This window comes from Mesocricetus auratus, unplaced genomic scaffold (genome assembly GCF_017639785.1).
Source record: "Mesocricetus auratus isolate SY011 unplaced genomic scaffold, BCM_Maur_2.0 Super-Scaffold_100008, whole genome shotgun sequence".
NCBI classification, from domain to species: Eukaryota; Metazoa; Chordata; class Mammalia; order Rodentia; family Cricetidae; genus Mesocricetus; species Mesocricetus auratus.
In genome coordinates, this window is record NW_024429192.1 from 28,895,443 (window position 1) to 28,920,559 (window position 25,117).

General features: G+C 41.5%; 2 pseudogenes; one reads left to right on the plus strand and one right to left on the minus strand.

Annotated features, from left to right (window-relative positions):
* Nucleotides 1-1,568: 1,568 nt before the first annotated feature.
* On the minus strand, nucleotides 1,569-18,948 carry LOC121141840 (annotated as a pseudogene).
* A 4,328-nt stretch (nucleotides 18,949-23,276) lies between these two features.
* On the plus strand, nucleotides 23,277-24,591 carry LOC101827339 (annotated as a pseudogene).
* The last annotated feature ends 526 nt before the right edge of the window (nucleotides 24,592-25,117 follow it).

Below are 25,117 nucleotides of genomic sequence, written 5' to 3' on the forward strand. Positions count from 1 at the left end.
TGTGAGAGATTTATTTTGTACTATTTATAACTATTTTACTTTAGTTTACTGACAGCCAAATTGACCAGCTCGTTACAGTCACCTCAGTATAGATAAACAATATGTTTCTCTAACTCTTTAAGAGATAAGAATCTAATTCTAGGGAAGAAAGCAATGCCATCACACTTCAGAGCAGCCTGGTACCAGTGCCATTGAGGCTGTCACAGACGGATCAGGAGTCAACGACTGAGAGCTTTAAATGAAGCAGCAACCTAGACAAGCACTATGAGGATAAAGATAAATGGGTCAATGCATAAAAATGGGGGGAAATGAAATGAAGACATTTAAGAACAGTCAGAAATATTAAATAATTGAAAGAAATCAAGCCTCAAATTTAAAATAATTTGTATTCTGAATATGATAGAATTTGTAGGATCTTTGCAGCATATCAAATATTTTATTTATCTGTAATGATGCAGTGGTCTGGTGTGGGATTTCCTCATGCTATTAATCTATGAAGAAATTATTTAAACTGTCTCTTTAGAATCTGCTCTTTTTGTCATATTTCAAAAGAGTTGCACATGCTTCAAGGTTGATAAAATAAATATGAGCTTGTCTAATTTACAATATCTTCCATAAAGAAACCTATGGTGAGCTTTGGTGTAGGTCCTTTGAAAATGTCTCCTATGCTATTTCAACATTTAAAAAAAACTAATTGCAGAAAATTGAAAGCAATTATCCAAAGGTTGCATGGTGGTAGGCAAGATGAAAACCCTGTAATACTAAAGATTACCACAATGCAATTATAAACGGTAATCGGCCAACACATTTGTTAGCCTGATAAGGATAACGTGCAGTGAGTCAACCTCCTCTGTATAAATGTCCCTGTCCCAGCTCCCATCATCCCTTTTACTCCCACAAACAAGTGGCTCTCCCAGGTACCTCGGGTTCCTCAGGGCCATCCTAAGACACTAGGACAGCTCATTTTCTTTTTTTTTTTTTTCTTTTCTTTTCTTTTTTTTTCTTTTATTTTCCAGTTTAAATTTAGATAAGAAACAAGGTTGCTTCACAAGTCAGTTCCAGGTCCCTCTCCCTTTCCCTCCCCTTCTCCCGTGCCCTCCCCCCAACCCCCCCCCGTTATCCCCTCATTCCCCCAGGGAGGGTGAGGCCCTCCATGGGGGTGTCCATAGTCTGTCATTTCATATAGGGCAGGGCCTAGACCCTCCCCCAAGAGTTCAGGGTGAGAGTGCACCTCACATTGTTCTATGGGAGTCCAAAGTCCGTGTTTTCATGAAACTCTTTGCTTCCTTTTCACTCTGCAGACTGTTGCTCATGTTCTTTTCTTTCTTTCTTTTTTTGATGAGACCAAGAGCAGGTGATGTGCTTATTGCAGGACAGCTGGTCCTGGGAATCAGACTACCTCTGGGGCCCTGGTGGAGATGCTTCTCACAAGCCCCAATCCAGAGCAGACAGATATAATAGCTTGGACTCCAAACCAGTTGCACATAAACACAAAGAGGCTGGTACAGGGGATGGAGGGTGGGAGCCAAAACGCACAAAATTAACAAACAAATGTGCAGGTTCCTATGCTAACTGACAAAACGGCAGCGCCCCGTCTGCATCCAGGGTGGTTGGAATAGCAGTTGGGTGGGAGCTGGTGACGGGCCAGGCACCATGGCCGATGCCTGACTCTTGACTGCGTCAGCATCCTTGAGGACATTATCATTTGCTACCAGCAGGATTTCGATACATGAGCTGAGATGCTCCAGGGAGTAGCTTGAGATCCTCGGCGAGTCTCTGGTCCCATAGGGAGAGATCTGCAGGCAGATCCTGGAGGTCCCAGCCCAGGCTGTGGCGACCACCGAAGACGGGAATTTGTAAAAGACATGATCTTTCAGGATAACTGCCAGGAAGTAGAGGTCATACTCCTTGAGGCACTCTTTGGTCTATCGGAGGCAGGTGGCAGGCCAGGTGTGGCAGTGGCGGTCCTTCTGACTGATGGAGATCAAGAAGTAGTGATCCAGAAAGTGGGCAGGTGTGGGCAGGCAGAGGCCCCAGGTGAAAGCTTCCAGGAGCAGAACTTCTGTCGTGGGAATCCTTCATGGAGAGGGAAAATTTTTGGCTGCTCAGGATCTTCGTCCTGTTTATCTGCTCCAGTTTGCACACACGGTCTTCCCTGTCCTCAAACTTACTTGCCAGCACGAGGCAGGGGACAGCCACAGTATACAGCTGTTTGGAGGGGGTGATGTTGTACTGGTCCATGAAGTGGTCCAGCAGGTAGATGGCCGGGTTCCGGACTGAGGGGCTAGATGGCAGTGTCTGCTTAGAAGAGTCAGAAGGTCTGCAAAGAACCGACGGCTCCTCAGGAGTCGGGAGTGGTCGGGAGTAGGTGCGGAAGGAAGGTAGGAAGCTTCAGTTCCTTTTCGCATAGCTGAACCTCCACAGTCCATCCATCACCGCAGACCCGAAGCTACCAGGATCTCGGGGCACATCAGGCTGCAGTCCAGCAATGGCCAGCTGTGGATGCAAAGTCCAGAAACATAGGAATTGCCCTATCCATGAGGTTGGGGGTCTCAGCTGACCCTCTGTATACCCTGAAAAAGTAGGCTCCCGTGAAGGAACAGGGCACACTGACAAGGTGAGGGTGAGCAATGGACAAGAAATCATATTCTATGTTTTAATTTTAATTTTAGATAGCTTGTTTTACATGTCAATCCCAGTTTCCTCTCCCTCCCCTCCTCCTGCACTCCCCCCATCGCCCCCAGCCTCCCACCCTATTGCCAATTCCTTCCACATAGGGAATATCTAGAGTCTGTTATTTCACTCAGGGTAGGGTCCAGGCACTCCCCCTAAGAGTCCAGGCTGAGAGAGCATCCCTCTTTGTGTTATGGGCACACAATGACTGTTTGTATTCCAGGGATAGACACTGATCCACTGCTCAGGGACCCATAGGTTTCCCAGGCCTTCTCACTGACACTCATATTTGGGGGTCCAGATCAGTCCCATGCTGGCCTCCCCGCTGTCGGTCTGGGGTCCAAGAGCTCTCCCCTGTTCAGATCAGCTGTCTCTGCTGGTTTTGCCAGCCCATTCTTTGCCAATTTGCTCATCACTCCTCTCTCTCTGTCACTGGGTTCCTTGGGTTCAATTCAGTGATTAGTTGTATGTTTGCCTCTGCTTCCATCAGTCACAGGATGAAGGCTCCCGGATGGTTATAGACATCAAGTTCATTATCAGGAATGGGCATTCGAGGTGGTCTCTCCACTATTGCTTAGCTTGCCAATTGGTGTCATCCGTTTAGATCACTAGAGGTCACAATGGTGCCTGATCTATCTTCTAACCTATGATTCCCTCTTCCCCCTATTCTAACCCACCACTCAACCTTCCTGTTCCCCCATGACCTACTCTCTCTTCCTCTTCTTCCCCTCTCTTCTTCCCAGCTCCCACTCCTCCCCACCCCTCGCCGTGTTCCCCATCTGTTCAGAGGATCTTGCCTCATTCCTCTTCTCTTGGGTACTATGCATATCTTGTAGGTTCTTTCCTGTTTCCCAGACTCTCTGTCCGTGGGAGTGCAGACTGGCACTATCCTGATCCATGTCTAAAATCCATATATAAGTGAGTACATACCATGTTTGTCTTTTTGTGACTGGGTTACCTCACTCAGGATGGTTTCTTCTAGTGCCATCCATTTACCTGCGAATTTCAAGATTCCATTGTTTTTTTCTGCTGAGTAATACTCCATTGTGTAAATGTACCACATTTTCTCTATCCACTCTTCAGTTGAGGAACATCTAGGTTGCTTCCAGGTTCTGGCTATTCCAAATAATGCTGCTATGAACATAGTGGAGCAGATGCCCTTGTTGTATGAATTTGCCTCCTTTGGATATATGCCTAAGAGTGGAATTGCTGGGTCTTGTGGTAGATTAATTCCCATTTACCTGAGGAATCTCCATACTGATTTCCAAAGTGGCTGTACGAGTTGGCACTCCCACCAGCAGTGGAGGAGTGTTTCCCTCTCTCCACATCCTCTATTTTTTAAAACTGCTTTTATGTGAAGAAAGTTTAACAAACTAAGTAACATTTTCAAATAACAATTCTGTAAAGAGAAGCTTTTTCTTTGCTAGCCGCTTTGGTTTATCCCCCACCAGCCGCCTGGGCTCTGCTGCATTGTAGTCCCCAAATAACCACACAAGATGCTGTAGTAATTATGAAGCTGTTGGCCTTGCTTGTTTCTTACTGGCTAGCTCTGACTTAAGTAATTACCCCATAATTGTTAATCTAAGTATGTCTCTTACCGGAGAATAGTTCTGGGCTCCTACCCCATGGCGTTACATCTCGAACTCTCCTGTGTTTCTCCTTCCCAGAATCCTCCTGGACTCCTAGCCCCACCTATCTAGATTCCTATTGGCCAGACAGTACTTTATTGACATATACACAGGACTTCCCCAACAAACAATAAAACATAAAAGTCTCTTTTCTTACTGACATTTTTAAAGGGCCCTATGTCAGTCCAAGTAACTCGGATGTTATATGGTTATAGTTAAAATAATTTGCCACATAAAAAGAACTGTTTAAGCTGAACAAGGGGGAGCTCATGGACCTCAGACTGATAACTGGGAAACCAGCATAGAACTGATCCAGACCCCCTGAATGTGGGTGTTAGTGAAGAGGAATCGACAATCTGTGAGGCCTCTTGTAGTGGATCAGTGTTTATCCCTGGTATACGAATGGACTTGGAGAGCCCACTCCACATAGAGGGACGCTCTCTCAGCCCAGACACACAGGGGAGGGCCTAGGCCCTGCTCCAAAGGATATGACAGAATTTGAGATACCCCATGGAAGGTCTCACCCTCTGTGAGAGCAAAAAGGGATGGGATGAGGGTTGATAGGGGGCAGGAGAGGAGAAGAGGGAGAGGGAACCGGGATTGACATGGAAAAAAAGCTTGTTTCTAATTTAAATTAAAAACTAGAGAAAAATGGACTGTTTAACCTAAATAGCCTTGGAACTGAAGAAGTCAAATGAATTATGAAAACAACCCAGGTTCATATTCTCTTCATTGATCCAAAGACTAAAACTTGCCAAGATAAGGTTGACCAACAGAATTGAAGTGGTTTCCTTATTATTATTATTTTTAACAAATCTGTTACTTTCCTTTAGTCAAGATCAATTTTGCATTAAAACTTAGAGGATACAATTTTAAAGTATTTTGCTATATGTTGACAAAGGACAAATCCATTTTCTCCAATGGAGTGTCACAGTTTTGTGTTAGCACTTGACTAACACAAAACAGACTCCATTGTTTTGGTTGGCTTTTTACTTTGTATTGGCTTTTTTGGTCTTATTTGTTTCTTGTTTGTTTTAATTTTCAGTTTTGTTTCTTTTTCTTTTTGAGAGAGAAGGGGCAGGGAAAGAAAGAGAGAGCATGAAGTTAAGAGGATAAGGATGTGGTGATGATCTGGGAGGACCTGGGAAAGGGGGAAAAACCATGATCAAAATACACTGTATGAAAAAATAATAAAGATTTTAAATAGTATATACTTGAAATAAAATGTTCATTTAAAAATGCAAAACAACTCAGTAATATATATACAATTTGAGTAATATGTAAACTTAGATAAACTTAGATGTCATGTATCAATGAAATATATTTTTTTCCTGGAAGTCTGCGGGCACACATTTTCTGTTGTCTTCCAGGAGTTCCTTCCCTATTCCCCACTTCTGCACAACACAATGGATTTCTCAGTCAAGAAGACTTTCTATGCCCTCATTCCACACAACACTTATTTAGTCCCTAAACGCTGTAACACTAGGAACAATTTTCCATCACAAGAGCCCATTAAATCTCATGCTGGTGTGTTCAGTAGTTTCCATTTTATATGGCTTACAAGTGGAAAAAAGTCCTAAGCAATGGCTCTCTTAATCTTCTGTGGTCTTACTAAAGGCATATTGATTCAGAAGCATCTAGGATCATAACCACGACCTTGACATTCTTTTCTTGAGCTTCTGTGTGCCAGATCTAGCGACTGGTTTGTGTCTGTGAAGATGCACAGGAAATGCTCCAGTTTTTATACATTATAAATATCCATCTTTATATGCACAGATAAGTATAGTTCTTACCCTTAGCCAAGAAATATATCTTGGCTTAGAGAGGAATCATTACAAAAAAGCTACAACTGGCCAAAATGCAGAAAACAGCTGACCACGGGACACAACATGACTACAGGCACATTTAAAACAGAAACCCTACACCTAAGGTTCAGAGAGCATTTCAGAAGAAGGGGTGGAAAGACTAGATGGGCCAGAGAGTCCACACATTTACTATAAGATGTGTCTTCTGAATGTGGCAGGAAAGCTGCACCGTGAAATCTCAACAATATGATCACCTAAATGATAATTGAAAGGTCAGTGACAACATCAGTTAACATGATTATGCGAATAGGGGAAATCACAAAAGGCCCTACCTACACACAGATGAAGAGTGACAGACAATTAATGACTGAGAAAGGGGGGAATCTGTGTTCCCCTAACTTGGTACTCAAAACCAAGTGATTGGCCTTAAAACCATTTCAATATGACCCACTGTCAACGGACTCAGAAGGCTCTGTGTGTTGGCGTGTATGAGTATGTGCGTGTACGCACACATGCGCAAAAGAATAATTGTATAATATTTTTTCTAATAGTATCTATTGACTTCAGAGATACTGAACTCCTACCTGACTTTGCAAGCAAGTTAATAATGTGCCTTGAGATCACTTAAAACTGTGTGCTCAACCTGCTGTCCCACTGTATACTCAGTTTGTTCTAATTCCCTTTAAGAAAACAATGTAACTACATTACTATGCCTTGGACTTCCCATATAAACAGCTTGTAAACCCTAAGCTAAATGCATAGTTTTACTATTAAACTCTTATGCCTTGACTCAGACCTATACATATGTATGTACGCTATGACAATCTTTTGCTGAAAATAGCTGACAGGTTAAAATCAATCTTAAAGAAAACAAATAGACTACAAATGTTACAATGTGCAGCTATATGTCCATAGCATTTCTGGGGTTTTGAGTGCTACACTGGGTCAGTTGGAGTCTGTAAAGTAACTCCTTCCCTTGTAAGACTCTGTTGATGATCTCTGTGAAGAATACCTTGTTTTTTTTTTTTCCTTATGCCATGTTTTCTGTGTTGCTCAGTGAATACACAGCAAAGCCCTTTGTTAGGGAAAGGAGCAGAACAGACACAAAAATGTTTTAAAAAGCATTAAAATAAATACTCCAGATGTTTGTCTTACTCTGCCAGGTGTCAAGGTTTTGGGTAAAGGTACAATAAACGAAGATAGGACAAATGAAACAAAATCTGGACCAACCCATAGAGGCACACTGCCAACTCATGCCTAGTGCACAGCACACATAAGTGGAAACAAATTATTCTAATAAATTCTGATTGGGCTATGAGAGATCCAGAAGGAGATAATAAGTAATTTTAGAGTCTTTTTATTTTATGTCAATAAAAAGAAATGTCTGAAAGATAGCTATTATTCCTAAAATTACAAAACACTCTGTCATGCTAACAGAAAACTTGGCAGTCGGATTTATTCTGAATTAGAAGACCTGAGCTCTAGTGAGATTTTTGTCATCAAATGAGCTTGGATGAACTAATTGAATTCCCACAAGCTGTTTCACTAAGTTGAGGATTTTATGTAATTTATTCCCTACCTTCTGGATAATTCAGTACAAATCAAATTAGTTAATATGTGAAACTGACTGAAACATAACTACATGCCTGCAATAATTCTCATGTCAGAAACACATTCTGTGGTGAAAATAAATTGCAACAAAGTCACAAAATACACCAGACAAGATCAGCCCAGACAGTATAACTTATACCTATACACTTGGGATCACAAAACATAATTGTTTTAGAGGTGAGCATGACTAATTTCTAGACTGTAACCATGTATTCCTACATGTCTTCCCTGACATATTTTCAAATAAATATTCAGTAGTCCTATTTTATTTCAATGCAATGAAAGATTAAATTATATAAACCATATCCGTGAAGGAAGAAAGATGACTACTTAGATTGTAAAAGGCAGAAATTCTGCAAGCTAAAATCAACTGTAGGGTTTAAAATACAAAGAATTTGAATTTTATACAACTTTCTTACAGAAGATAAATCACGTTAAAAAAAACCAAAGGTAATTAAACATGCAAAAGGAACCTGAGATTTCTGGTGACCCAAATCTAAACTCCTTCAGTTCCCAACATATATCATAACCTAATAACCTAATTTATTTCTATGTGAGGATGGTTCTCAGTCTTGTCTTCCAAAAGCCAGAGCTCCAGGCATGTCAGAAACCCTATGCTGAGCTCAGCAAATGGCCACTTGAAGGTTAGAATTGGTAGATGAACCCAACTCCCCCACCAAAAATGTCTTCCACTAAGCTGAATAGCACTTAGCATGCAAGCAGTGTGTGTTTCTTACTTAAATGGGTGGATGAATCAATATTTTAGTGTAAACAAAATAAATTATGGTAAAGAATAGAAATTTATCTCAGTAGGAACACTTCTTTTAAGGTGATTACAATAGAAATCCATTGTATCTAAAATTTAGCTTCATAAGAAGCTACAAAAATTATGTACAATAGGCAAGAAATTTCAGAGATGAATAATACATGAGTGTTTTAGTACTATTCTCTCTACTTCTGTATATATTTGATTCATGACACAATATTATAATCTACGAGACATAAAACAATACTTCAAGATATGCATAGTAGTATAGTATTTAAATTTGTGTTGCCATAAATAACTATTTTTAAATGAAAATAAAAAATACCAGAGATTCATAGATAAAACAATGTAAACCAAAATGAAGAGAATTAGAGTCTAATACTACTTAAAAAAACAAATAACAAATAAAAACTCAGCCAATTGGTGAAAGTCAATGAGGCCACCAAACATGCTGGCACAAAGTTCTAATCTGTCGAGTAGGAAGTTGAAACAGAAGGATGACGAGTTTGAGGACAACCTGGAGTAAACTGTGAAATTCTCTCTTTGGAAGTAGGGAGGGACTAGGCAATAGATGCATACATTTGTTTATAAAGACATGTGCATACATGCACATGTGTACTCAGATATATATGCATGTATGCATAGAATCCATAGGTCAATGTCGTGTGTCTTAGTCAATCATTCACCACCTTATATATTGATTTAAGTTCTCCTATTGAACCTTGGTCTCATCCGTTGGCTACGCTGGTCACCAAACTGCAGAGATCCTCCTACAACCCACACTTCCCCAGTCCTATAGGTCATCCAGTTAGAGCTTGGATTACATGCAAGTATAGATCACTCTACTAGACTCTTGTCTTAGAGATTTATTTTTAAAAGTATGTTTCTGAGTGTTTTGTTTACATGTATTTGCGTACCACATATATACCTGGTGCCTGCAGAGGTTAGAAGATGGTGTCTGAGCCACTGGACCTGGAGTTACAGGTGTTTGTGAGCCATACATGGGTGCTAGGAGCAGACCCTAGGTCCCCTGTAAGTGTAACAAGTGCTTTTAACTGCTGATCAATCATTCCAGTCCCAGTACATTAGTGTTTTAGTCAGTAATGACAAGTTTGCATGATCTGTTAATATATTTTATTACTTTAGTTATCTATGACTCAAATCATCAAGTGATCAAATGAAACTTTGGCGTAAGAGAGATGCTGGGAAAATATGAATAGGGTGATTTCATACACACACACACACACACACAAATATGTATATATACACACATATGGTAGAATATACCATTAAGAAGCCTCACTACTCAAACAACAACAGATGCAGTATTGCAACTGTGATGCACAATGGGTGTTAGTATAGTAGGGGTGAATGAATTCTATTCAACACACAAATAACTAAAAGTAATAGTCAACAGAGGGCCTTTGGATTTCATCCAAGGAAACTACTTATTTTACAGAAAAAGAAATAAAATTTGTTAATAACGCTTCATTTCCAGGTGTACATATGAAATCCAGATAGTCTGACTTCTATTTTTATAGGAACCCCTTAAGACTAAAAATGCATATACTAAACAAAGGAAGAATGTGTTTTGCTTTGATGATGGGGTGTGTGTATGTGTGTATTGTGTATATTGGTGTATTAAAAACAGTCAATTTTCTAATCTAGAATCATTTTGAAAGACCAGATGAGCATTCCATTCCAGTAAGATAAATAAATTTTTTATAATAACAGGAAGAAGCCACCTACAAATGTGACACTAAAAACAGTACTAAACACTTTCGTGAAACCAAAGAGTCTTCCACAGCATAGACAACAGAGAAAATAGCTTGATGTTTGGAATAGATTTTATTAATAAGTAAATCATAATGAAAATATGTTTGAAATCTACCACTTAAAGTAACAAAGAAATTTTCAGAATGCATTTGCATAATCAAATATTAGCACAGCATTAAATAAACACATTACACTTTACTTGATTTTAGAACATAAATTTATATATGTAACTTATATAAATAAAGTTATATTCTATAATATACTTAAATATTTAATGTGCTGTCATAAATATTTAATTTAAATCACTCTAATTAATACATTTGGCTTTGAAGACAATCAAATCCATGGCTTGAGTTCTGTGACTATTTACAGAGATGCACGTGGGAAGACTTGAACCTACAGCTTGTTGTTAGCAAGCAGAGCTGGCTCTAAGTCCTCCACATTTCATTAAACTGCCATTGAGCCTAGCTAGCCCACTCTCCCCATTTTCACATTTGACAGAACAATATAAGTGGGAAGTGGTGGCAGGTATCTTTAATCCCAGCACTGGGAAGGCAGAAGCAGGGGGATCTCTGTGAGTTAGAAACCAGGTTGGTCCATTTAGCTAGTTCCACGTCAGTCGGGGCTACATAGTGAGACCCTCTCTTAAAAAAACAAACAAGCAAATGAACCAAAATAAATAAAGAAACTAACTAAAAAAATAGAAAGAAAAAGAAAGAGGAATAAAAATTTTAGGTGTATTAATAAGTTTAAATAAAATTTGCATATAAAGATCCGTTTGAAACAATGGCTGTTTCTTTTCATAGATGTTGCCAGTTTACTCCTAGCATAGATTGGTATAATCAACATGTTATTGGAAGGATCTGAGGCTTCATCTGCATGAGAGAGTTCATGCCCATACTGTAGAGTTTGTCAAAAGCCCAGAGACAAAACGGCATAGGGATAAACCTACTACTATTATTTTGCTAAGTGGATATGTCATTAAACTTTCTCTTAAGTGATTATGTTTATATCCAAAGACTATAGGCTTTCTTCAGCCTAAAAAGGAGCTTTTGTTTGTAGAGAACAGTAATTAATACAGAGACACACAACTGGTTAAGATGCTGAGAACAGGTGTTCAGTATAAAACAGCCAATTCATATCACTCTCTCCAAATCTCAGGGAGTATAACAAAGGAATCAGTAGAGCAATATAAGAGAAAGATAATGGGAGGGAGGGCCAAGAAACAATGTCTGAGAGGCATGGCATGTCCATAGCACTCATGAACTCATTACACGTTTTAAAGTTACTTGAATAGAACTTGAACAAGACTGAACCCATTAGCATTCAGTCATAGATAGGGGAGGGTCTAATGTCCCTCAGACACGAGGGAGCAATGGCAGTCTGGGGCTACTGGTGTAGAAAAAGTCAACCGATTTCAGTGACAGAGACAATGAAAAGTTACTCATGCTCTAGTAGGTAGCTTCCCACTCACTCTCATGGCACTGCCCTGGTTTCATACAGTGGCTCACAAAGCAAAAACAATGACAAAGTAAAAAGTTGGGAAAGTAGGATGGGAAATTGGTGTGGGAGGAATAATTGATGGGAGTAGAAGAGGAACAGAAGAGGGGTGGAGGAAAATGTGGCCAGAAAGCATTAAGTGCATGTATGATATTGAAATGGATAAGTTTTCTTAAAAAACAAACAAACAAACATGAAGGGTTTTAGTTAATGTGAATCTTAACAGTTTTTAGTAAAGCAGCTCCATTTGGCATCTGTACAAGGGAAAGACTCATTCTTCAGTGCCTTGCCATATTACTGAAAAGATTTTGCCATATGTCTCACCACAAATTCCGTGTTTATGAAGACACAAAAGGAAACAAATGGCTTACCTGAAATGAGATAGAACACCTGGAGTATTTGCTTAGCTTATGATCCAAATAACTTACTTCTGAGAGAGAGAGAGAGAGAGAGAGAGAGAGAGAGAGAGAGAGAGAGAGAGAGAGAGAGAGAAATCAAGAAAAATGTCCATTTAAAGGAAATTTCAAAAATTGTTCATACAAGCTGTAGTCATCATTGCTCCAAACTAGAATTTAACTGAACAATGAGAATCAACAGCCCAGATTCTACAATGGAAATACTCCAATAAAAGAAGAATGGATTTTAATAAATGGGATGAATATCACACACAATATGGTGAAAAAAGAAGTCACAGAGTACTGTACAATTGGTTGCAGAGAGTTTTTTAATCATGGTCCTACTGCCAGGGGCCCCTCACATAATCCAAGGTTCACAACTGTCTCCCACATATGGAGGGCTTAGTTTGGTCCCCTGGAGTCTCCACAGCTGTTGGTCTAGAGTTCATGAGTTTCCACCAGCGTGGTTCAGCTGTCTGTGTAGGTCTCTTCATCGTGATCTTGACCTCCCTTCTGATTGATATATTCCCTCTTCTCTCCTTCAACTGGATTCTGAGACCTTGACCTGGTGCTTGGATGTGGATCTCTGTCAAGCTGCATCAGTTACTGGATGAAGGCTCTGCGATGAGAGTTGTGTGTTCCCCAATCTGATTACAGAGAGGTAGGCCAGTTCTGGTATCTTCTCCACTATTGCTAGGCAACTTAGCTAAGGTCATTGTGGATTCTCTTTTATTATTTTTCTCAATATATGTTTTTATTTAAATTAGAAACATGCTGCATGCTTCACATGTCAATCCCAGCTCCCTCACCTACCCCTCCTCCCTTGTCCCTGCACCATCCTCCCTCGAGCCCCCTACCCAATCCTCTTATCATTCCCCAGGGAGGGTGAGGCCCTCCTCCTTAGGGGGAATCTCCAGAGTCTGTCATTTCATCCAGGACAGGACCTAGGCCCTTCCCCATGTGTACAAGCTGAGAGAGCATCCCTCTATGTGGAATGGGCTCCCATAGTTCATTCGTAAGTCATGGTAAACACTGATCTACTATCCAAGACCCCAGAGATTTCTGAGGCCTCCTCACTGACACTACATTCATGGAGTCTGGATCAGCCTCTCAGCCAACATTCAAGAGCTCTCCCTTGTCTGGTCAGCTGTCTTTGTAGGTTTCAGTATTTTATTTTCTATTTTTATTTTTTATTTAAATTAGAAACAAGTTTACTTCACATGTCAATCCCAGTTCTCTCTCCCTCCCTTCCTCCCCCACGCCTACCGACTTCCCAACCCCCCCCCTCCCCATTTCATTCTCCAGGGAGGGTGAGGTCCTTCATGGGGGCTCTCCAAAGTTTGTCATATCATCCTGGGCAGGGCCTAGGACCTCCCCCATGTGTCCAGGCTGAGAGAGCATTCCTCCACATGTAATGGGGCTCTCAAAGTCCATTTGGATGCCAGGGATAAATACTGATCTAGTGCTTGAGGCCCCAAAGAATGTCAAGGCCTCCTCACTGACACCACATTCAGAGGGTCTGGATCAGTCCCATGATGGCCTCTCAGCCATCAGTATGGGGTCCATCAGCTCCCCCCTTTTTCAGGTCACCTGTTTCTGTGGGTTTCACCTGCCCAGTCTTTACCCCTTTGCTCATCACTCCTCCCTCTCTGCAGCTTGTTTCTAGGAGTTCAGTTCAGGGTTTCGCTGTGGGTATCTGCCTCTGCTTCTATCAGCCACTGGCTGAAGGCTCTAGGATGGCATACAAGGTATCATTATAGGGGAAGGGCATTTAAGGTAGCCTCTCCACTATTGCTTAGATTGCCAGTTGGTGTCATCCTTATAGATCTCTGGAAATCTCACTAGTGCCAGATTTCTCTTTAAACCTATAATGGCTCCCTCTATTATGGTATCTCTCATTCTGCTCTCCTCTAGTACCATGTTTCTCCCTAGCCCTATAGTGGCTCTCTCTGTTAAGATACGCCTTTCATTGCTCTTCCACTCCATCCCCCACCTGACCATGCCATTCCCTTGCATTCTCACCATCCCTCCCCTCCCCCTTAGCAGTCCCCATCCCTATTTTACCCAGTAGGTCTCATGTAATTTCCCTTCCCAGGGAGATCCATGTTTCCCTCTTAGGATCCTCCTTGTTACCTAGCTTCTCTGGAGCTGTATATTGTAGGCCAATTTTCCTTTGCTTTACATCTGATATCTCTCATGAGGGAATAGAATACATGCCTTGTTACCTCATTCAGGAAGTTTTTTTCTAGTTCCATCCATTTGCCTGCAGACTTCATGAGGTCATCATTTTTTTTACAGCTGAGTAGTACTCCATTGTGTAAATGTACCACATTTTCTTACCCATTCTTTGGCTGAGAGGCATCTAACTTGTTTTCAGGTTCTGTCTATTACAAACAATGCTTGCAGGGAGTTTTAAAAGATAGGCAGAGCTCTCTTTATCGATGAAAGCTGAATTATTACTGCAAGTGGAATTGTGCTAGAGCATGGGTGTGCAGTCCTGACCCTTGGCAGCAGGCAGACCTGATGCAGTGCTGAGTGGATTGTTGACAATGCCGGATGGAGAGGAAGTCATGAAAAACTTAGAGCAAGCTGAGGAAAAGAGGTTTGGCATGTACACGGAGAAGGCAGTTAGTAAGAAGTGGGCCTAAGGTGGTGAAGAAAGTGTGATACCATACTGTGGAGGGGAGCTAGCTATGCGTCCAGCTACTGGAGAGGCTGAGACAGTGGGATCTCTGGAGCCCGGGAGTTTGAGCAATATAGGGAGACCTTGTCCCAACAGGAAGGGTAGTGCTATAATTTGGGGACAGACTTGGATTCATTGAGAAGAAATATTGAATAAAACATTGAAGTTTTATAGAATTATTCTTGTATAATAACTTGTAATTATGGTTGGTACTTTTGGTTAGAGATAAACTGCTCTTTATAGTCTAAAAAGTGAAAATTATGATGTAAAAATTTATTATCTTTTAAGATGGTTAATTATTTTCTGATGAGTAGCACTGGTATATGTTATATTTAAAGGTTTAAAGATGCATATACCTTATGGGTTTTACCATATGTTGTAGTTTTGAAATAGCAGGAGGCCTGCTACCCTTCTAGCTTATAAAAATTATCCAGAGAGTTTCATTTATCTCAGTTTTGTGCAACAATCTCTTTTGAGTATCTACTTTTTCTATCATTTTTAACACTGTAATGTTAATAAAGTGTTGGGGTCCCTCAAATTGAAGAGGGGTCCCCAAGCTGGATTCGTCGCCCCAAGAATCAAGAGTCCATGCGCCAATTGATGCAACACGCAAGAGGCTTTAATTAGGCATCTGCAGATGGGCCTCTTGGTCAGCTTTTAGACCGATTGGCCCCAAGGTTCAGTTACAATCAGCTTTTAAAGACAAAAACCACAAGCCTTTGGGAGGGGTCCCTATCTTGTGACGGGGAGGGGGGTGATGGGGGGGAAGGGAGGGGGTATGTGACTACTGACCAGGGAAGTAGATGTCCTCCTGACCTACATGTTGTCAGACTTTGGTATGTGTTAATCAGCTCTCCCTAAGTAAATGGTGGTTATCATCTCATCATTTCCCACGAATCTTGTTTGCCCATCTCTGACACCCTGGTCAGTTCGTCACAGGTGATAAGCAGCCCGGAATTTGGCCTTTTGTGGGTTTACAGCCCTTCTGCAATTAAGGTTGCTAAATCATACATTCCATTCTGTGGTTTGGCCAGTTCCTGGAATGAGGCCCTTTGTTCACTTCCTGAGTTCTTTAGTGGGGTGGCCTCCTTGTTTAAGCTTATATTTTATTTCTATAAATTCGAGGTCATTCAAAAGCTTGTGTGCTTATTGTAACCATGAATCATGGTAATAAAACTATCATTAATAGTTATCCACGAAGAATTGTTGGTCTTTTGAATATCACAAAAGGCTGATATAATCAGAAGCAAATATCCAAAGAGCCTACAAGAGTCAGAGTAACAGTGGATTCACAGACAAACTTCTGCTCTAGGCAGGGAAGGTAAGGCAGAAAACACCAAATTTAAGTGAGAAAAACATATGACGCAAAGTTGTGTGAGCAGGTTTTCATTCAGAAAGATGTCAGTTTTGTCTTACCATTGATAATATCTACAAATTTGAATGATTTCCTGTTATCTTTTCTGATTAAAATGAGTATCCTAGGTGGGCACAGTAGCACTGTTTTCCCTATTTATGTTTAAATGACAAACCCAAACCCAAAAGTGTTCTTCTCTCTCACTGTTATAGGCTAGATTGTGCCTTCCATTCCAAGTTCATGTGTTCAGCTGTTATGGGATATTCAGAAAAGGAATAAGTTAGAATGAAGTCAAGAGCATAATCCTAATCCAATCTGATTTGGGCCTTTATAAAAGGGGGAAATTAAATGCAGTGTGAAACAACAAGAAGATGGTCATCTACAAACCAGGGTAGGAGTTCACAGAAGAAACCAACTCTAAGAATACCTAACTTCAGCTGGGCCGTGGTGGCACACACCTTTTAATCTCAGCACTTGGGAGGCAGAATCAGGCAGATCTCTTTGAGTTCATGACCAGCCTTGTCTACAGAGAGTTCCAGAACAGCCAGGCTGTTATACAGAGAACCTTTGTCTTGAGAAACTAAAACAAAGAATCCTTGACTTCAGACTTATGGAGATGTCTGTTTCAGTCACCTATCCTGTGATACTAGGTAGTGGGTATATCATCTCAGTACAAGAATATATACCATCTCAATACAAAAGAACACACTGGGAAAGATATCGCCTCCTTAGTTTTTTGTTAGGTTAAATATTCGGATGTGCCATCTTGTTTCACAGTTCAAGTTAGTCGCATTATGTAGCTCAGACTGCCTCAAAATTGTGACTTTCTGTCTCAGTCTCCTTAGTGTTGGGATTATAATGTGTTTTATCATGTCTAATTATAAAACATTGCTACAACCTATCCCTACGCTTGATTTTTTTCTTTTTTTATTATTTTAATTTTAAATAGCTTGTTTTACATGTCTACCCCAGTTCCCTCTCCCTCCCCTCCTCCCGCACCCTCCCACCATTCCCCCCCCCCAGCCTCCCACCCTATCACCATTTCCTTCCACATAGGGGATATCTAGAGTCTGTCATTTCACGCAGGGCAGGGTCCAGGCACTCCCCTAAGAGTCCAGGCTGAAAGAGCATCCCTCTTTGTGTTATGGACACACAAAGTCCATTTGTATGCCAAGGATAAACACTGATCCACTGCCCAGGGCCCCATAGGTTGCCCAGGCCTCCTCACTGACTCTCACATTTAGGGGGTCTGGATCAGTCCTATACTGACCTCCCAGCTCTCAGTCTGGGGTCCAAGAGCTCTCCCCTGTTCAGATCAGCTGTCTCTGCTGGTTTTGCCAGCCCATTCTTTGCCAATTTGCTCATCGCTCCTCTCTCTCTGTCACTGGGTTCCTTGGGTTCAGTTCAGTGATTAATTGTATGTTTGCCTCTGCTTCCATCAGTCACAGGATGAAGGCTCCAGGATGGTTATGGACATCAAGTTCATTATCAGGAATGGGCATTCGAGGTGGTCTCTCCACTATTGCTTAGCTTGCCAGTTGGTGTCATCCCTTTAGATCACTACAGGCACACTGGTGCCTGATCTCTCTTCTAACCTAGGATTCCCTCTTCCCCTATAATAACCCCCACTCAGCCTTCCTGTTCCCCCATGACCTACTCTCTCTTCCTATTTCTCCCCCTCTCTTCTTCCCAGCTCCCACTCCCCCACACACAGCTTGCCTCCATAATAAAACAATCTGTCATGCTTAAAATGAACAATAACTAATTAGTGATCTATACTATCATATTGTGATTCTATACACAAATATGCACAAATATATATGTATATGTATATCACAGAATTCATCTGCTGCCAATTCTAATTTAATTGCTATAATTTAATTGAGATATAACCTTGGCATTGGGATATTTAGAAATGTGACCCACTAGCAATGGTGGTACTCATCACTCTGAATAGTATTATTGAGTGGGTCTCAAGGGAGCTTGGACATTGATATTTTCTTGGTGAATCCAGTGCAAATAAATCCCCTAATGAATGTTCTCTGTGTTACACTCATTTACAACACGTGATAAAATTGATTTAAATTTACAATATTTAGTGCTTTTTTGCCTTTTGTGATATGCTTGGTATCTGTATGACATTTTAATGTCCACATACATTCATGTATGTTTAAATAAGCTGGCTTACTCATAGGCTTCTTGATAAACTAGCTCGTACTTTTAGCTCCGTTATTCCAACATCTGTGAGGTTTTCCCATGTGCCCAAAGCAACAGAGGCTGTGTATGAAACTGGGCTAATCATCCCAATCCCAGCCGTGCAATGGACACAATTATTTCACGAAGAAAAATTAGCACCACGATGGCACAAAGCGTAATTGTTTCTATGATATTCATTTAATTTCAAAGAGTATAGATTTAAACCAGCATCCCCATTAACCTAACAATTGCACAGCGTTCCTTTTCATCCGAGTCTTCTAGGCTTTTCTTTTCTGAAGCTTTCTAAAGGGTATTCGAGTGATGTAACATTAACCACCCACACACTGTATTTACCACTATTATTACCGCAGCAGATGATCTTTACAATTTAGTGAGGCTGCAAGAAGCATTATTAGAGATTTTCTTTTAAAAGCGCTTCCAAGCCATTTGCCGTTTGTCCCCAATTTGTAACCCTGGCAGAATTATTCTCACGTGACCTTCAGTTATTTCTCGTACCTTCAGCTTAAAACGCCTACAATTAGGAAAATGATGTAAGTGCATCTTGACCTTTGAATACACTTTCTTCTACATAAATTCAGGAATTCTCGAAGACATAAATCTAACACAGTGAAATAGAATAGAGGGGCAACGCCTTACTTTCAGGTTCCCCAAATAACCACATAATCATCAGAAGTGGATGGTTTACAGCCACTAATAAGAAAATTGATTACATTTGGGTTGGAGGAATACATAGTCCCTATGAAAGCAAATTCAGCTTTAGTGTTTTTCAAAGAATGTGCAGCATGAAGAAGATACTCATTCTTCATGTTCACCCACTACTTATAAAATCCTCCCTAGTGTTAAGTGCTGAAAAATGTTTCGGTGAGTGAGTGAACACTATATTGTGCTGCACAATAATAACCAAAGTGCACCCTGCAGGAAGTGAGTAAGATACTGCATATACAACAATTGAAAGGAAACTGTAAATAAAAGTACATTGTATGATCAAAATGTTATACATAGACCTGAGGGCAGTCACCAGGAGGCATAGTGGGAGCTGTTGTGAAAAGCATCCTCCAAGATTCTGTGTGAGCTTTGCTGAGACCTTGAATACTGTCTTATTTATGTGAAGCCTGAACAGTATCTGATAAGGGAGCTATGAAAAGAACATATGACCTTTTAAAGATTGTGTTTTCTGATGAAATACAAATTATATTTTCTGACAAATTAGACATAAAATCAAATGCTTTCCTGCCATAGAGTCCCGCAAAGTGCAAATATCAATGGCTAAGAATGTAAAAGCTTAACTTTCTGTATAATATTAATATAGTTTTTCTCTATGATTTTTGGATAAAGGCTTTTTAAATTACTATTAACTAAGTGATTTTGTTTTTGAAAAAGGTGCACTTCTATTGCTTTATGTGTTTGAAATCTTATATTGGAAATGCGATCTGTTCAGCAACACATCCAAGGAGAATTCTGGGGAGAAGAAATGGAAAGAAGCTACTGGAGAGATGCCATGTAGCTGATGAAGAATAACATGCTGGAGCATTGGCCAGTAAGCCAAAACCACAAGGAGATACACGGTTTAATAGAAATGGGTTAATAATTAAGAGAAATGTATCCAGTAAGAAGCCTGAGCCATCAGCCAAACTGTTTATAGTTATTAAAAGGATGTTTACTGGGGGAAAGAAAGTCTGTCTACAAATGTGTGATCATCTCTCTGTGGTGAGCTATATCCCTATAGCATCCTCACTGTGCCTAAAGCCTGCGTGCTGTTCCTCCTGCATTGCCTTTCCTACTTAGAGAATTTTTCTAAGTGTTATTGTGGCTATTAGCTGGGGTTGATGAAGGAGGTGAGAGAGAAATGGCTTTGCACAAGATTAAGCCAGACGCTTTTGTTACCAAAGCCTGCCCTTCATCTCCATCTGTTTCATTGCTATCTTTGTCAAGGAACCTACCATTTTCCCCTTTCTTGTGCAGTCTGTGGCTCAGTTGCCAGGTGAATGAACACTCCAGTGCAATAACAAAGTACAGTGGGCAAATGACGTGGCACTGGACTACAATACACAACACCAGGATTCAGAAGCAGACCACAACAGCCCTGTCTTCAACCTAGGATGGCTAAAGATATCTAATTTTCCTATTACTAACTATAACATTCAAAAAAGGGCTGTAGTACTGAAGAGTGGATAAAGAAAATGTGGTACATTTACACAATGGAGTACTACTCAGCAGAAAAAAAATGGAATCTTGAAATTTACAGGTAAATGGATGGCACTGGAAGAAACCATCCTGAGTGAGGTAACCCAGTCACAAAAAGATAAGCATGGTATGTACTCACTCATATATGGATTTTAGACATAGAGCAGGGCATTGCCAGCCCACAACCCCACTGCCAGAGAGTCTGGGGTGAAGGGAGGATCCCAAGAGAGATATGCATGGTAACGCGAAGAAGGGTTAGGGGATGTGATCTCCTAATTGGATTGGGGGGGGAAGGGGAGGATAGAAGGAGATGGGAGAAAGAGAGGGAGAAAAGAGGAGGTGAGAGGAGGACATGGAGAACATTAAGGTTGATCCAGGGTAAGAAAAGGGGAGAAAAGAATGGGAGATACCAGAAAAGAGGGAGCTAGTATAAGTTGGAGGAGAGATCTGGCACTAGTGAGATCTTCACAGATCGACAAGAATGACACCAACTGGCATTAAGGCTACCTTACATGTCCTCCCATGATAATGAGAATGATGACTACCTTATATGCCATCCTAGAACTCTCATTCAGTGGCTGATGGAGGCAGACGCTCACAGCTGTGAACCCAGTTGCAAAGAAGAGTGATGACCAAAGGAATCAAGATCGGGCTGTCAAACCCACAGAGGCAGCTGACCTAAACAAGGGGGGAACACATGGCCCCCAGATTGATGACTGAGGAGCCAGCATGGGACTGATTCAGACACCCTCCCACAGAACCTGGGTGACAGAGACGAGGCCTTGGCAATCTGTGGGACCTGCGAGAGTGGAGCAGTATTTATTCCTGGCATACAGAAGGACTCTGGGAACCCATACCACATGGAGGGATGCTCTCTCAGCCTGGACACATAAGGAAGAAAGAACCTGGGCCCTTCCCCTTCTGGGGATGATATGACAGACCCTGAAAATCCCTCATTGAGGCCCTTGTCCTCCCTGGGGAGCAGAGGGGGCATGGAGTGGGGGTGAGGAGTTAGGGGGGTCAGGGGATGGGGGAGGAGGGAAGGGAGAGGGAACTGAAAGTGACATGCGTAAAAAGTTAAATAAAAATATGTGGAAAAAAAAAGATTGAGTCAGGGAAAGAAAAGAGGAGAGCATGAAAAGAGATACCATAATAGAGGGAATCATTATAAGTTTAAAGAGAAATCCGGCACTAGGGAAATGTGTAGAAATCTACAAGGATGACCCCAACTAACAATCTAAGATATAGTGGAGAGGCTACCTTAAATGCCATTCCTTGATAATGAAATTGACTACTGCCTTATATGCCATCCTAGAGCCTTCATCCAGTAGCTGATGGAAGCAGAAGTAGACACCCACAGCTAAACTCTGATCTGAACTCCTGGAATCCAGTTGCAGATAGTAAGGAGTGATGAGCAAAGGGGACAAGACCAGGCTGAAGAAACCCACAGAAACAGCTGACCTGAACAAGGGGAAGCACATGGAACCCATATTGATACCTGGGAAACCAGCATAGGACTGATCCAGACTCCAAGAACATGGGTGTCAGTGCGGAGGCCTTGGCAATCTAGACAATCTATGGGGTCTCTGGTAGTGGATCTGTATTTATCCGTAGTATACAAATGGAATTTGGGAGACCATTCCACATAGAGGGATACTCTCTCAGCCTAGACACACAGGGGAGGGCCTAGGCCCTGCTCCAAATGATATTACATACTTTGAAGATCCCCCATGGAAGGCCTCACCCTCTCTGGGGAACAGAATGGGGATGGGATAGGGGGTAGGAGGGGAGGGAGAGGGTACTCGGATTGACATGCAAAACAAGCTTGTTTCTAATTTAAATAAAAAAAATTAACAAAAAATGAGCTGCAGTCTTAGGTCGTATTTACAAGGCACTTTTTATATATCTTCAATAAGTGTTGTCACACAGTGCTGTCCTTGATTTCAAGGAACAGCACAAAATGCTTTTACCATTTTTCTCTACTTCTCCCTCTCCCCATCCCCTCTGTTCAGCAGTCTTAACCCGGGGAATTTTTTAACCCCATTACTTGGTTGTTTGGCTGTTACTCGTTAGTTTTTTTACTTAGTGTCAAAGTAAATTCTCAACTAATTTTTTTGAATTAATAAAACCATAAAGATTTGGAAGAATTTTAGTTTTCTTTAGAACTAATCATCCTAAGATGTTGTAATTGAGAAGTTTTATAGAACAATTATGTCAGTTTTTATATCTGACATGAGGAACAGAAAATTTTAATAACTCTACCAATTTTTTCATGTTAACTGTATTATTGTATATGACAAAAATAGTGTTTTGTTGAAAAAGTATTTAAACTAGCTGTATTTGGGCAACTTATATCATTGGAAAACAACATACCACAAACAAATAAACAGGACGTTACTTGATTCTGATGAGTAAAGTAAGCTAGCTAATTACTGCCACTGACTGTTTGGCAGAGCTTAACTGAGGAGTCTCCTGTCTCTCAATCCTGTTTTTTTTATGTTTCAGTCCAATGTCAGGTTAATTCCCTACAGTGCTCTGTCATCGAACTAGAATTTTCATTTAGCTCACAACTGAGTAGCAGACCACACATGAGAAGGGACAATTACGTTTCCATAATGAAGATATTGCAAAACAGTGAATTAATTGAAATGAAAATGGTTGCTTTTTTTCCTTGCGGAATCACCATGGTGGCTGACACCCTGTACACATAGCCTGAAAACTGGAGAGCCTTCAAGGTCCTCATCGCTGCTCAGTACAGTGGGGCTCAGGTCCGCGTGCTCCGCACCACCCCACTTCCACTTTGGCCAAACCAACCGTACCCCTGAATTTCTCAGAAAATTTCCTGCTAGCAAGGTTCTAGCATTTGAGGGTGAAGACGGATTCTGTGTGTTTGAGAGCAATGCCATCGCCTATTACATACGAGGACCTGTGTGGAAGTACTCCAGAGGCAGCAGCTCAGGTGGTCCAGTGGGTGAGCTTTGCTGACAGTGACGTCGTTCCTCCAGCCAGCACCTGGGTGTTCTCCACCTTTGTTGGGTATGCAGCGCAGCAAAATAAACAGGCCACTGAAAATGCAAAAGGGGAGGTGAGGCCAATCCTGGGGCTGCTGGACACTCATTTGAAGACAAGGACTTTTTTGGTGGATGAGCGAGTGACGCTGGCTGATATCACAGTTGTCTGCACCCTTCTGTGGCTCTACAAACACGTTTAGAGCCTTCTTTTCGCCAGGCCGTCTCCAGTACCAACGGGCGGTTCCTTACCTGCATTAACCAGACCCAGTTCAGGGCAGTCTTGGGGGAGGTGAAGCTGTATGAGAAGATGGCCCAATTTGATGCTAAGAAGTTTGCAAAGAGCCAGCCTAAAAAAGATACTCCAAGGAACGAAAAGGGTGCACGAGAAGAGAAACAGAAGCCCCAGGCTGAGTGGAAAGAAAAAAAAAAAAAAGCAGCTGCCCCAGCTCCTGAGGAGGAGATGAACGAGTGTGAGCAGGCACTCGCTGCTGAGCTCAAAGCCAAGGACCCCTTTGCCCACCTGCCCAAGAGTACCTTTGTGTTGGATGAGTTTAAGCGTAAGTACTCCAATGAGGACACGCTCTCTGTGGCGCTGCCGTATTTTTAGGAGCACTTTGATAAAGATGGCTGGTCCCTGGGGTATGCTGAGTACCGCTTCCCTGAAGAGCTCACCCAGACCTTCATGAATTGTAACCTCATCAATGGAATGTTCCAGCAATTGGACGAACTGAAGAAGAATGCCTTTGCTAGTGTCATCCTCATTGGAACCAAATACAGTAGCTCAATTTCTGGCTTTTGGGTCTTCCGAGGCCAAGAGGTTGCCTTTCCGCTGAGTCCAGATTGGCAGATGGACTTTGAGTCAAGTACATGGTGGAAATTAGATCCTGGTAGCAAGGAGACCCAGATCCTGGTTCGAGAGTACTTTTCCTGGGAGGGGGCCTTCCAGCATGTGGGCAAAGCCGTCAGTCAAGGCAAGATCTTCAAGTGAGCATGTCTTTCCATCGCCTAGCTGCCTGCACCTACCCTTCAAAGGATATGGGGGCCATTAAAGGAAACTGAACATTGAAAAAAAATGAAAATTGTTTTATTTTTCTATTATAAAGAGTCTTAGGAGTCCAAATGAAACTGGCTGCCTGGCAGTAATGGATGTATTCTAAAGATACACCTTTTGATCCCTTCTCTGGCTATTAGATTATTGAAAAAAAAATGGACCCTCAAGAAATTAAAATTTACCCAGGGATCTCCTGTTAGGAGAAGAAAAGGCTGGGTCCTGGAGGCATCCATAGGAGGAACTTGACTCTCTAACAAAGATTTCCAATTTATCAAATGAACCTTCAGGAGAGACTGGATGCTGAGAGAATGGTAGGGATGGGACCATGCCTTGGCCTGACTGCTTAGTGATGCATCTCTCTTTCTTTCCATTTAAACCCTGCCCTAATGTCAGGATCCCAGAGATGGACATGGGAGAGGAGGCATTACTTGATCTCTTCATCACTCTTCCCAACACTGCAACA